This window comes from Rhincodon typus, chromosome 18 (genome assembly GCF_021869965.1).
Source record: "Rhincodon typus isolate 14 chromosome 18, sRhiTyp1.1, whole genome shotgun sequence".
Classification (NCBI taxonomy): Eukaryota; Metazoa; Chordata; class Chondrichthyes; order Orectolobiformes; family Rhincodontidae; genus Rhincodon; species Rhincodon typus.
Window position 1 is genome coordinate 45708652 of NC_063349.1, and position 9974 is coordinate 45718625.

General features: G+C 39.6%; 1 long non-coding RNA gene across 1 annotated transcript; it reads right to left on the minus strand.

The window, feature by feature from the left end:
- Positions 1 to 497: 497 nt before the first annotated feature.
- Positions 498 to 4971, minus strand: LOC125485355. The gene is made up of 3 exons (XR_007264107.1): positions 4668 to 4971; positions 2641 to 2731; positions 498 to 1715 (listed from the first exon to the last, which is right to left on the minus strand). It is a non-coding gene; the product is annotated as an uncharacterized LOC125485355 (long non-coding RNA).
- Between the last annotated feature and the right edge of the window lie 5003 nt (positions 4972 to 9974).

The window sequence follows — 9974 nt, forward strand, 5'->3', positions numbered from 1 at the left end:
GATTACAGTTTTGAAAACCTACTAACAAGCATACACTCAAGAAAGAGTGAAGAAATGGTAATTATAATTTGCATTTCAATACAAAAGAATTCACATTGATCTACTGTCTTTCATGTCTGCTGGACAGTACTTTACAGCCAATGAAGTCAGTTTGAAGTGTTGTAAATTGTAATGTAGAAACTAAGGGATAATTCTTTTGTAAAAGCTCTTCAGTATAATCCTGTATAAATAGTGCAGTGAGAAATATCTCAATGTTAATCATTCAATGTTCTATTTCCTAAAACCGTTAACTTAAGAAGATGCAGACTTTCAACACAAGCAAAAACAAAAGTAAAAATACTACTAGAAATCCAAAATAAAAATAGAAAATACTGGAAAGAAGAAGCACCTGGATGAATACATGAATAGGAAGGGAATGGAGGGATACGAATCCTGTAAGTGAACACAGTTTTAGTATGGAAGGGCAAAATGTGTTGGCGCAGGCTTGGAGCGCCAAAGGGCATGTTCCTGTGCTGTATTGTTCTTTGTTCTTTGTTTGAAATACTTAACAAGAACAGTGGAGAACCAGAATAGACGGGCGAAATTTAATTGAACCCACTGTAGTGGGTATAATAGAAAGTGAGGGTGTGTGGGAGAATCAAGTGGAAGAGCCTTCTTTGGATTCCTGCTGTGAGGGAAAAAGTGTCCCCAGTTAAACTGGGAACCAGACGTGCCCAACTCAGGAATCCTGCCCACTATCACAAGGTTGTTAATCAGACTCTGTTATGAACAGACCTGAGCCAGGTTCCCCAAATTATTCAGATTCCAGACTGATACGCCAAATATTAAAGCTCTCCTGTGAGGGGGGATGAACTAACTCCCCTTCTTTATTCAGCTGTCACCCCTCAAAGAGTGGTCACAGCAAGGTTATTTTAAAAAGTAATATACCATAGATGGTGGAAATCTGGAATTTAAAAAAACCCCACAGACTTGGTAGGCCTGGCAGCACCTGTGGAGATAGAAACGGTTAATGTTTTGTGGCTGAAATAACTCCATGGAGGGTGGTATCCTGTCACCAAGTCACCCTTTATTTACACACGCACAGTACATGGACTGACTAGGTAGTTGAGAGCTAGGCCCTAGAGTGAAGAGAATCTCTGATACTCCTTTTTATATCTGTCAGCCAGGACTCCCTCATTGGTCGAGGTTACAGGCCCAATCAGGGAACTCATACTCAAGATCCGCCTGGCCAACCTCAATCCAATCACTACACGGGACAAAGTCTCTTCTATGGAATTCTTCCAATGAGCAGTTTTTGAACTTGAAACATTAACTCTGCTTCTCTGTCCATAAATACTGCCAGATCTGCTGAGTTTTTCCAGCAAGGATCTATTCCCTGTGAATGCCTTTCTTCCAGATCAAATGCTTTTATGTTTTAAAAGGAGTCAATTTAGCCAGGCTTTCTTGAGTTAACAAATGAGTGAGTTTATAAGTTACTAAGTAAGAAAAGAAAAAAAAAATGCAGCAAACGCACAAATTAGGAATAGGAGATGAGTCCAAAAAAAAGATAAAAGTTAAAAGTTACATGGATCAGTATCTCTGGCTGGTTCATGAAGAGTGGAGCATTGATTGTTGAGTTGTTGATTTTAGGATTCAGTCACCATTCCGTGATTCAAGACAGATTTCACCATGCCCAATCCTGCCTGGTCTTTCAGGTTAAATGTTAAATTGAGATTCTGTTAAAAAAAATAAAGAATTGCAGAAGCGTTAACCCAGGTATCCTAGTCAACATTCATCCCTTACTTAACATCATAGCAACTGAGCCATTATCACACTGCTGTTTATGGGAGCTGTGTGCAACTGGGCTGTGGCATTTCCTATGTATGATTATGTTTCAAAAAGTACTTACCTGACTGTAAACATTCTAGGACATCCTGAAAGGTGCTTTCTAAATGAAAACTCTTGCTTTCTTTCTGGTTGGAATCACTTGTTGAAGAGTGATTCCTGTCCTGTAAAAATGGCCTAGATTGATACACAAAGCATACCTGTCCTAATACCTTCTCACTAGACTTGTTGTCAAATTTTATCACATAACATTCCAATGAAATACCTCAAGCTGTTCTGCAACATCAAAGCCACTGTGGGAAATGTAAGTTGCGTTTCTGTATGCAAAATACTCAGTCAAGCTTCTAAAAATTTTAAAAGTCAAGTGCCTGCTGTATAATGGAGCTAGTGTGAAGCTGGTCTTGTTTGTTTCCTGTTGTGGTTAGTCCTGTATCATGGGAATGTAGGGTACAGTAGCATGATTAGGCCATTCACTCTGTCAAGCCAGCTTCACGAATCAAATAAATCATGGCTAATTATCTACGTCAATACCGTTTTCCCCTACAGTCATTAGTCTCCAGAAAATCTGTCATAAATATACCCAATGATTGAGCTTCTGTAGGCTTCTGGGGTAGAGAATTCCAAAGATTTGTCCCATCTGATGAAGGAATTCCTCCTCATCTCAGTCCAAAATGACCTATCCTTTGTTTCATCTCTCAGACAGTTTGATTTAAATGCCACTTCATGAATGCATATATCGTTGGGACTTTGGGGAAATTATTAATCAATACAGTGCAAGATAACAACATTGTTGTATTCCTCTGAACCTATGCACACTTTAAATGGTCTTTCCACGTATCCTCCATCATTCATCCTCCATCAACCTCACCGGCTCGGAAGGAAGTGTGTGTTCCAGGCGTTCAAAACTCTGTACAGGAGATCAATAAACAGATTTAAGATTATTGTCAAAATTTGCATTTTCATATATGGCTGGTTTATTATTGATGTGAGTTCACCTCTAGCTGTGTTTTCTTTCTGATGTGGCAATGCTCATATTATTCCTCAACATAAAAAAAGCGTGGAAATTGCAGTATTGAAGAATCCAGCAGACATTTATTCCAGCTAATTATAATGTAGAAACATTACATTCACAGGTACATAAGTGTTTGGGCTAACATTAAGCTATTGGAATACAACAAAGAGCGGCATACTTCTAGTAACGTGTCATGCTTCAAACGGTCCAAGTCAAGATGGAGTACGAGACCATTATACCTTCAGGTCACATTCTATGATACAGTAATGATATCATTTGCATGTCTGTGAAGTGGTTTACTGACATTCTGACCAGGAGACATAAACAACAGGAATTACTAACTGCAAGCGTATTGAAAGTGATTCAATACTAACTTTCGAAAGGAAATTGGCTAAATTTTTTGTAAGGGGAAATAATTTTAAGAGCTAAGGGAAAGAATGGCTGAGAGTGTGACTAACTGGATTTCAAAGGACCAGCACAGACATTATGAGCTGAATGTCCTCCTTTTGCATTGTGTAGTTCTTTGATTCATGCACAGTTGTGAGACTGTGAATTCATGAAATCTGACTAGAGACTGACTCCTTCAACAGAGAGATTGTATTTTTCCATTCATACGACTGGTCTCAACTAGGCAGAGACCTGTTCTCACTTGCTCACTGACCAACAGGCAAGGAAGCAAGTTCCACATGGAATACAGCTCCTATTCACAGTGTGGGCGGTGTAGAAAAAATCCACTTCGTGATGTGGGCTACCCAAAACCAGATTAAACCTAGAACTAGCTTGACATGATTACAAGCTTTTTCAAGCATTTATACAGAACGTAAATATTATATTTGAAAACATATTCAGTTCCATAAACATTTTAAGGTTGATACTCCCAGTTCCATAAATATTTGCCTGAATTTTACCCATACCTGTGCCTGCCCTTCATCATCAGCAATGCTGGCTAAATTATCTCCAGCTGTGAAAGCACGTCAGTGTAAGGATGAGAATTTGGGATTAATTGTTATTGTTATGGCTGAGTTGGCTTAAAAATTAACAAGAGCAAAACAGTTAATGTGCTGGGTCACAGACTGACCTTGTTACCAAAATAAACCTTCACACTAGGTTTAAACAAAGTGCCTCTAAAGTCAAACAAGCAGCCATTTTAAATTCTAAATAATTGTACAGTTTTGTGCAATAATCATAAATCTTTACAAAACGCTTAGGTTCACAATTAAATGTGGTTTAAAAAGTTGCATTTTGCATGTAAACATCATCTATTTTGCTTCTACACTATAAAACCTAGATCCCTGAAGAAATATCAATTCCTTAATAGACCTGCAGAGTATACAGCAGACTAGCAATTGTTCATGGCCCATTTTTGGGGTCCTGTGGTTGGTCTTCAAAAATCTATGGCCATATTCTTGGCATTCTTGGTGAATTTTCATAGCCTTACGTGCCCATTAGGAGCCCAAGAGTGTGCACAATGGGACTGAGGTTCTGTGTCTGCCACTGACTAAGGCACCCATATGGACTAACTAGGGTTTGAACATTAGTGTATTATAAAAGTCACAGTCAAAGAACTATACCCTTGTCATCCCCGATTCACAAATAAATAAATTCTTTCACTCTGAGTGTTAGCAGCCAGCTGGTTAGCAAGTCAGCCAAAAAGAAAATAGGATAATAAATGGAATCTCTCTCACCTTGAACTGGGGAACCTCGTCTGGGATCTGGGTATAACACAGGCAAAAGAGGCTGCAAGGCCTTCTGCTCCTGATTCATAGGTTCCCCCTCTGCCTCTGTGGCATTTTCTACTTCTATTTTAAGTGGTCTCCATATAATAACAAACCTTGAAGAAGAGATGTTTGATTGTTATTTTCCTGGCACAAAGAATATTTCTGGGGAGAGATCCATTTTCAATCTCCGACAGACCTTTGAATGACTTCTTGTCATTAAAGTGGGCTGTCACTGGCTCACAGTGAGAAGCGATAAGTCTGAAACTGAGAAAAAGAAATTATTCAGACTCGGTGGAGTTTCTAGTTTGGGACTGTCAAAACAATGCCACCCGAAGTCAAAACAGAACAACTGAACTGCTCTGTGTCAGCAAAGTCCTCTGTCTTCTGCTCCCAGTAGAGTACCTAAAAATAACAGATTCTAACATGAATCATTTCCAGCATGAATTTGTGTATTGGCCCATATGTAACATGTGTTGTGAGACTCACACACATGGACAGACATAAACATAGACAGACACACACATTGACAAAGACACAAAGATCCATGTGAACAGACAAAGGCAGATGCTCTGTACATGCACTGCTACTGGAGATTCAGATATTGCTAAAAGGAGGCAAGAATTTGAAACTTTTCACCTTGAAATTTGATGAACAAGCAGCACTTTGAAAGCTTGTGATTTCAAATAAACCTGTTGGACTATAATCTGGCGTTGTGTGACTTCTGACCTTGTCCACCCCGGTCCAACGCTGGCACCTCCACATCATATTTCATACAGCATGAGAAGAGGGTGCTGATAGTTAGGCCATCATGGGCATGGAGATGCAACAAGAATAGTTAACTGTTCATTTTAATTCTCAGTCCAGGCAGGTAGATTCTGATTGGGCAGGGTGTTGCTATGGGAATACAGCAGTGATTGGATGGCTCCATAACCCTTTTTTGTGAAAAGGGTGCAATGTATGTGCAAACACCTTTGCTTACATAAAGCAGGGTCCTGTGCAATAATGCAGCAGGAGTTACATATATAAATACACAGGAGCCTGTTTTATTCAGGCAAAAGGAATTTGTTCATATCAAAGAGGGTCATGGAGACAGCCAACCTCTACTGCATCTCCATGGCAACAACCTGCCCAAACAGATTCTACCTGCCTAGTCTGAGAATTAAGATTGACAGGTGGCTGTTGCTCTAGCTCCATATCAATGACGGCCCAAATAATCAGTGCTCCCTTATGCTATATAGAGTTCCTTTTAGCAAGTCTGTTTCTTGCCTCCTGATTTTGATGAGTGCATGACGAAAAGCTTCAATTTCTTGTTTTCTTTTGGCTACTTTTAAGTCTGTCTTACCAAGCAGTTTATTTGTTGTTATACTAGAGATGAGAAAGTATCCGGAGAAGATGGTTAGTTACAACAGAATGAGTCAGGATTGTTCATCTCCTTGAAAGAAAAGTTATGCAAAACTTTACTGTCTAAGTCCTGATTTATACCAAGTCCTGATCACCCATCAGTTTGCTGACCTACATCGAAGCTTGATCTGTCAATGCCTTGATTTTAAAATTCAAATCCTTGCGTTTAATTCCTGTCTTGTCTTTCCCCTCACTCTCCGTAATCTCCATCCCTACAACCCTCAACTTGAATTCTTGTGCATGCTTCACTTCATTTTTATGCACAATTGCTGGCCTTGACTTCAATTGCCCTACACCCTGGAAACGTCTCCCTAATCCTCAAAGACACTCCTTCAAAATTGCCCCTTTTTGACTTTAGCCTTTTGATCAGGCCAAAAGTGTGCTGTTTTGCCATGTGGTCTGTTTTTAATGGATTATGTCATGGGGAAATCCATTGATTCGTTGTTTTCAGTTTGCAGCTGCACTTGAATGCATCACAGATTGACTGTTGAGGTGTTAAAATGCTGAAGATTCATTCACACCCCCTCTCAAAAGCTATATTCCTTAGATTCTGGTAATTTATCAAAACTTAACCTACACTGGTCTTTAAAATTTGGAATTTTAAAATTAAAAAAAAATTAAGTGTCTTTTTAATACATGCATGAGGGAAGGGTGACACAGTGCCAATATCACTGGTAATCCAGAGGGCTAATCTAATGTTACAGTCATGGAGTCATAGAGATGTACAGCATAGGAACAGACCCTTCAGTCCAACTCGTCCATGCTGACCAGATATCCCAAATAAATCTAGTCCCATTTGCCAACATTTGACCCATATTCCTCTAAACCCTTCCTATTCATATACCCATCCAGATGCCTTTTAAATGTTGTAATTGTACCAGACTCCACCACTTCCTCTGGTAGCTCATTCCAGATACATACCACCCTCTGCGTGAAAAAGTTGCCCCTTAGGTCCCTTTTAAATCTTTCCCCTCTCACCTTAAACCTATGCCCTCTAGTTTTGGACTCCCCCACCTCAGGGAAAAGACCTTGTCTACTTACCCTATCCATTGCCCCTCATGATTTTATCAACCTCTACAAGATCACCTCTCAGCCTCTGACACTCCAGGGAAAATAGCTCCAGCCTATTCAGCCTCTCCCTGTAGCTCAAACCTTTTAGTACTGCCAACATCTTCGTAAATCTTTTCTGAACCCATTCAAGTTTCACAACATCCTTCCTATAGCAGGGAGACCAAAATTGCACGCAGCATTTCAATAGTGGCCCAACCAATGTCCTGTATAGCCACAACATGACCTCCCAACTCCTGTACTCAATGCACTGACCAAGCATACCAAACACTTTCTTCATTATCCTATCTACCTGCGACTCCACTTTCAAGTTCTGGGGACATGGATTTAAATGCCTTCATGTCAGGCGATGAGATTTGAAAAACTGTCCTAATGGCCACTTTGTAAGGACTATCAACTCTCTTCAGAACCCTTCTGGTTCACTAATGTACTTTAGGGAAGGAAATCTGCTGTCCTTATCTGGTTTAGCCTACAAGTGACTCCAGACCCACAGTATTGTGGTTTACCCTTAAAACTGCCTTCTGGTCAACAAACAGGGACACTAAATGCTGTTCCAGCTCGTGATGGCCATATTCCATGAACAAAGGGAAAAAATGAATTAGTTTTCAGTCAGATTTTGCAGTCATCATCGGGCAAAAATTAACCTGACACATTTCCCAGTCAGAGACTTTCCACGAGCTATCCCCATTGGGATTTGTGGCTATGAGAAAGAAATTTTGGGACAATAACGTCTTCAAGAAATGTGGGACCTCACATTGAAGAACCCTCACTTAGCAAAGCAGAAACTTAAACAGAAAATGTCAGCTACATTTTGATTTCAATGTTAAATCAGGCACAGAAAACAAAATAAAGAACAGGAAAAATAGAATGGATTAAAACGTAGAGATAGAAGAGTGAAAAAGAAAAAGTTAAAAATTTCACTTTTCTTAAGTTCCAACAATAATTAAATTCTCAAGGAATTTGACTCCACACTTGTAAAATTTAATTTTCAGTGTTGGAAAGGTTGCTTGGAAGTAATTAAACCTTTTCACACCATTACAATTTTGCATACACTGGAATAGTACCGAATTTCTATCATGTTTAATGGGCTAGTGCTGGAATTTCACGCTGTTACACAGAACATAGAACATAGAACAGTACCGCACAGTACAGGCCCTTCGGCCCATGATGTTGTGCCGACCTATTATCCTACTAAGATCAATCTACCCTGCATACCTTATATTTTACTATCCTCCATGTGCCTATCCAAGAGTCGCTTAAAAGTCTCTAAAGTACCTGACTCCACTACCACTGCCGGCAGCTCATTCCACACGCTCACCACTCTCTGTGTGAAGAACCTACCTCTGACATCTCCCCTATACCTTCCTCCAATCACCTTAAAATTATGTCCCCTTGTAATAGTCATTTCCGACCTGGGAAATAGTCTCTGACTATCCACTCTATCTATGTCTCTCATCATCTTGTACACGTCTATCAAGTCACCTCTCATCCTTCTTTGCTCCAATGATAAAAGCCCTAGCTCTCTCAACCTTTCCTCATAATATGTGCCCTCCAGTCCAGGCAGCATCCTGGTAAATCTCCTCCGCACCCTCTCGAAAGCTTCCACATCTTTCCTATAATGAGGTGACCAGAACTGAACACAATATTCCAAGTGTGGTCTAACCAGAGTTTTATAGAGCTGCAGCATAACCTCACGGCTTTTAAACTCAATTCCCCTGCCAATGAAAGCCAACACACCATATGCCTTCTTTATAACCCTATCAACTTGGGTAGCAACTTTGAGGGACCTATGGACATGGACCCTAAGATCCCTCTGTTCCTCCACACTGCCTGTATTCTGCATTCAAATTCGACCTTCCAAAATTAATCACTTCACACTTTTCTGGGTTGAATTCCATCTGCCACTTCTTTGCCCAGCTCTGCATCCTGTCAATGTCCCGTTGCAACCTACAACAGCCCTCCACGCTGTCCACAACTCCACCAACCTTTATGTCATTGGCAAACTTACTAACCCACCCTTCCACTTCCTCATCCAAGTCATTTATAAAGATCACAAAGAGCAGAGGTCCCAGAACAGATATATGTTCCAGATATATAACAGTTACATATATTCGAATGCTGTGTGGCTCAGTGAGATACTGGTATTATTAATTTTTTAAGGTATCAGGGCAAACTGCACAAGTGTGGTCCCTGAAAGTTTCTGTCGAAGTTAATATTCAATGATGGGAGAGTGCTGGTGCCCCTGATGTTATTTTCAGTGCAAAATGCAGGCCATTATTAACGTACAAATGTGTTGGAAAGCATCAATACATAATTTTGCAAACACAGAGAAATATATGACTGCATCATTAAAGCCATTGGAATACATTCTCATTAGTTACACTGTTATATCATTACAAATACTTTGAATGGTATCATATTATTATGTACAAAGAAACCATCGTAATTCATCATTGTTGCATTAGAAAGACTCAGATACAAAAATAAATCAATTCACCATTTGCAGCTGGTATCAGTTGACAAACAGAAAAATAGGAGCTACAACAAAATGTCTTGAAATTTGCATTTATAAAGAAAATTCATCCCTCAAATCTTAATCCCACCTACCCTGACTGATGGAGGGATCTAACATATTTGGACTTGGCCTGAATTTTTTAGACTGTTAGGAGCAGCTTTAGTTAATTAGCTTGGCTTTAAATCTTATTATAGAACTCAAATTTATTAGGAGTACTTATTTGAGTTCTGGTCACCTAAGGAAGGATGCAAGGACTCTGGATGCAGCACAATGCAGAATTATACTTGGACTGAAAAGATTACATTAGGAGAATAGGTTTCATATACCTGTGTTATATTCATTTGGTCAAAGGAGATTAAGGGGTGAAAGAGATGTTTCATATGATTAAAAGGGTTCAATAGATCTAGAACTCTCTTCTCCAAAGAACTATTAACTC